The sequence below is a fragment of the Sinocyclocheilus anshuiensis genome, unplaced genomic scaffold (assembly GCF_001515605.1).
Source record: "Sinocyclocheilus anshuiensis isolate Anshui unplaced genomic scaffold, SAMN03320099.WGS_v1.1 scaffold260, whole genome shotgun sequence".
Classification (NCBI taxonomy): Eukaryota; Metazoa; Chordata; class Actinopteri; order Cypriniformes; family Cyprinidae; genus Sinocyclocheilus; species Sinocyclocheilus anshuiensis.
The window spans coordinates 402,716-408,147 of NW_015557134.1; positions in this window are offsets into that span (position 1 = coordinate 402,716).

Sequence of the window (5,432 nt, forward strand, 5' to 3'; positions counted from 1 at the left end):
TTCCTGCTGGGCCGCTGCCAGGGAAGCCAATGGCATCGTGCAGAATATGTGATTGGGCAGCTTTTGAAATTAAACATAACTCTGTAGTTCTACTTTTTTCCACTGTCTGATATTCTCAAAAACAACCCGATGATGATGATGAGTTTAGATTGAATCCACAACTCAAACACATCTGTTTTTGGTTTAATTATGGCTACACCTGCAGATTGTAAGATCCAAAAAAAACTAAACTAAATTCTCTTGTGAGGACTCACAAATTCATGTTTAATGGCCAGTGGGCTTGAAGCAGCATCCGTATCATTGGCAAACGAGTGAAGATTATTCGGGGCAGTTGTTTGATAGCTCTTTGATGGAATTCTTACAGGGGATTACATGGAGTCCAGCCATGATTGCTTGAATTATTTACTCCTTTTCCCGGGAACGTTCGGCTCATTCAAGCAGCTCGGACGAGAGATTTTAATATGCAAATTTAAATTGTGGTGAGCCGATCAATGACGCAGTGTTTGTGTGCATTTAGACGTGAGTATTAGAGTGTGAAAGAGACAGAACGATGTGAAATGAACATCTGCTTCCATTATTTAAGATGTTGACTGATGACCCTCTCCAGGTTTCATAATTGACACATAACCAAGAGGATGTGCTGTGACATCCAGGATCTCTTTGTAATTCCACAGGCATCTTATCAGTTTACACACACCACACTCTGTAAGTTGTTTGCCATGTGTGCGTTTGAGTAAAGCATTGGTCAACCAGCTTCCAAATAGTGCCCTTTTGTCCTACAGAAGGGAAGCAACCTCCTCTTTCATGATGACATGCATTTGTGGGCCAATAGCAGTTGCTGGGGCTGTAGAAGGTATGGCTTGAGTGGCTGTATGTGTGATAGGTTCACGACTTTGATTTTGCTGTTGTTCTGTCTGAGAAAGGTCATTTGTTGATTCTTATTTGTGTTCACATAGACATAATCTCCTTGAGCTGTGCCCTAAACATCTGAACAGCAAAACAAATCTTTGTCTAACATTTAAATCAAAGGACTTAAAATATTTTGGAAAATGCAACAGGAAGTCAGAAGAATGTATAGTGGATGTTAGTGAGGGTTTGCGCATGTTGCAGAAAGTTTTTAGCATGTTGAAGCATGGTACGTGTATGTGTCTCAATGAAAGTTATTAGCAAGTTGAATATTAAAGGAATATTCCAGTTCAACTGAATTGAATTAACAGCAGATGTGGCATAATGTTGATTAAACTAAAAATGCATTTAAACCTTTTCCTAATTTTCTTCAGAAAAAAAAGCAAAAAAAAAATATTGGTTACAGTGATGCACTTGAAATGGATATGAATAGGGCAAATTGTTAAGACGATTTTCAAGCAGATACTCGAAGGTTTTAATTTGATAAAACATTTACATTTATTGTTCTGTTTAAACAGCTTTAATATAGCAGTAAAGCTGTTTAAATTACCCTTTTTAATCATTTAATTGAATCAATCATTTATGGTTTTAACTGTTTCATTGTCATGGCAAGTTGCCAAAGTAAAATTGAATACTTTTATACCAAAAAAGTTAGAAACCATATTTACACTAAAACCATGTCAACATGCAAATTTTTATATCTTGTAGCTGTTTTATTAAATAAAGAATATTTTGAGATTTAGGAATTTGCCCTCATCACTTTCATTTTAAGTGCCTCACTGTAACCCAGATTTTTGCTGCTTCTGCTTTTTTTTCTTTAGAGAAAAGGGGGGACGAGAGAAAATACATTTTTGTGTTAATCAACATAATGCCACAAGTGCTGTTCATTGCGCTTAACTTGTATTGAGCCTGGAGCATTCCTGTAATGTGTAGCATGAGAAAGTCTGGAGAAAGTTTGATTATGCGAGACGAGATTTGGGATGAAGACAATTCGCTGGCTGCGAGAGTCTGTGAAAATCCTGAGAGCAGCTCGGTGATTGAAGTTAGCTTGTGGAGAGGAAGACGGCTTTAGAGGCATTCGATTATGAGGAGCAAAACCAGAAGATCATTAAGTTGGATTCTTGGAGGAGAACGTGTGCTTTGGTGCTAATGATGAGAGCAAGATCCTGTTCTGTGAATTAGACACAAATTATTGCTGATTGAGTGGAAGGCGAGGAAGGAACAGAGTCCCTCTGAGGATGGGGGGAGGGGAACGTGTACGTGTGGTGTATTTACCTGACGCTAAGAACACAAGGACGAATGTGGCGCGCATATGCCCCCTCATGTGTGCTCCAAAGTCATGCTCCATTTCCTGAGCAATCTCCCCAAACCCTCTCCTGTGTGTCCAGTGGCTATTAACCTTCCCTCCAGCTCTGTGTTGTATGTGTACTAGTGAGAGAGAGAGAGATAGAGCGAAGTAACGATCGATTGACTCAATAAAAGCCAAACTGGAGAGCAATAGCCCAGCGCTGTGAGCAATAATTTCCCTGTTCAACCGAGGAACCCGAGGACATTAGTAGACGATGAACTGAGAGGTTTTTTTTGTTTTGTTTTTTTGTTGGACTTTATCCAGTCAGTGAGAAAGCGGCGGAGGAAAGGACAACATGGAGATAAAGTGACGTTCAGATCGCAAACCCAATTTTGGTATTGTCAAGTTGCTAGTATTATGGTATCAGATCTCTCCTGACTCTCGCTCTCTCTTTTAAATCAGGGCAAGTTCTCAAGGACACATTGAGTCCACCCTCTGTTCCATTTGCCCTCAATTCAAGCATGCAAAAAGAGTGAGACGATCAAGGGAACACTTATGAAATTTTCATGCTGTATTTTTGTGACGAAAAATAGATTTCATACTATCTATCTCAGAGGAGTAAAAGAGAACAATATGTGTATATAAATCAAAGAATGGTTAAAAAGTAATATTAAATGCAATCAAAAAATGATGACAGTACTGTAAATGGGTGCTTTTGGGGAGATGGATTGCCTGGTCTTGCCAAAACTGCTGTGAGCCATAAGGACTTTGGACATGTACAGATTTAAGTTCCTTTTTGTATTTGTTTTTATTAAATTGTAATATTAATTGCAACCGAAGGCCATTTTGCCCGCAGTAAAAAATGTCATTTTAAAGAACTGATGGGTACTTCCTTGAAATTTGATTTTATATTTAGTGGAAAATATGTATGAACCTGAAACCTTGTATTTGTTTGATTGTTTTCTTTTACTGCTATATTTTCCCTTGTGCGAACTTGTTTTTTATGTTGTTTTTTTTTCTCTTTTTATTTATTTATTTTTTTTCATCAAGCTGTGCCGTTAATGGACTGCTTGGACTTTTAAGACCTCCTTACCTATACTTAAACACATGATTTGCGAGTTTTAAGCAAAAAAGAAAAGAAAAAAATCTCAAACTGAAACCTAAAAGCCAATGCACCCTTTTCTGATCAGGTCTTCCAAACGAAATGAAAAGAAAACAAGCCAGTCCTTTTCTTCCCTGTCCTCTCGTCTTCCGAAAAAGCAAAGTCTTCCACTAGCCAGGGCTTGCCTGAGTGTGGCAGTAACTGCCAAACGGAATGCGGCTTCCTGCTTAAGCCCCGCCCCTGATCTTACAGTGAATGCAGGAACAGGCTGATTGGCCGACAGCCACTGGAGGCGGAGCAACACACACCTGCCCTACGAATCAGCATGGAGGCCTGCGCGGAGACTCAACGAAGGCTGACCACAGACTAACAGCCTGGGTCATTTGGCCATCCCCTGCGCCCCTAACCAGCATGTGCTGCTCTGAAAGCCGACACACCTGGGAGAGTACTGGGACTCTACTGCATGCATGCCACTTTGGAAATACTAGGCAAGGAGTCCCCTTTACAGAGCACAGGATCTCCTTAGCACCCTCTCCTGGCCTCCAACTTGCCATCCTGTGTACGTTTCTAGAGCAATTATACATCTCTGGGTTAGGAGGAGGAAGGGGGTGTGTCTTATTATTACATATTACTGAATAAACAGATATATTTGTATTATTGTAAGATGTGTGATGGACTGTGTTGTATATAATATGTGATTTTAGGTGTTCGCTGCTCCTGGTTTTAGAAAATTACCATGCATAATATCAGAAGCATGTAGGAAACAGATGGCGCAGACAGCTGCAGGTAGCCTACTCACAGGTGAGCAGTCAGGTGACAGGTGACAGACAACCTCTGCTCCCTTCACTTAGCATTGGCACACTGCACACGGACAACACATTCACACACAAGAGACGCTCACTGTGTGCAGTATTTATTAAACTTCTCCCTTTTATGTCACCAGACCTTGACTAATCCTCTCACTGGCCACCTATGAACATCTGCATTATGTCACTGCATTACAGGAAGTCTCGCTAATCAGATGAGGAACAGAATTAATACCGCAGGGTGGAATATAAACCACAGCCCACTCTCACTCTCGCATGCAGACTCATTATAAAATCGTAGATCATCTTCCAGACCCTTCAAGCAAGCCGAGATAATTGTCTTGAACGCCTTTACAGACCCAACAAACTCTTAAAACAAGTTTCTTCTATATATTTGAGAACTAGCTGGCAGTTGATGGATTAATACGAGAAAAATACATGCAGAAAAAGGTCTGAATTTCAGCGTGGGAGGGCAAAACATAATTCAGATCCCTCTGCTGTTTAAAAAGTAATACTAGAAACTAATTCTCGATCAGGACTCCTGCAGAGAATATTCGGAAATATTTTGAAGGCAGATTGCTTATTGGAGATAATGACAGCATGTGGGTTAAACAAGGAAAGAGTGAATACATCAAAAGTATGGGATAAATCAAAAAAGATGGTTGCGCTGTGATCATTTCTCTGCAGGATGAAGGGAGAGACTGAAATACTGTTGCAGGTAGAAGTTTTTACTTTCTTGTTTTCTCATGGTCACAGGGTAATTTTCACAAGTTCAACATTAAAGATGTTTTTGTCATGATGTCAGCTTTTCTACACCATTTAATTGGCAAGTTTTAAACATCATTAATCATTCATCGGTAAGCTCGAACATTTTTAACATTTATGATAACATTTAAAACCAACTGAAACCACATATTTAGAAAACTAACTAAACAAATAATAACACTATTAGATACGAAGTAACTAAATGTTTATCTTAATGAATAACAATAAAAATGACGTGATAAAACGATGTAGGCCAGGCCAATACGAAACCGGTTTTGAGAATGAGAACTCTTCGAAACTCTTTCTGCGCACGCTCTTAGTTGAGAGTGTGCGCGAAACAGAGCAGGAGTGAGCGGGAGAGACAGGTCAGGTAGCACGGAAAGCCCTTATATGGGCATGGTTTGGGCGCGTATTATGCAAATTAGTATTAGGGCTGCACGATAAATCGCATGCGATATTTAATGCGCATCTTATCAGTAAAGCCGGTTCTGTAATCAGCGGTAAATCTCCATCACCTGCGGGCTTTCACATTGAGCCGCATTAACTACACAGAGCCGTTGTTCAC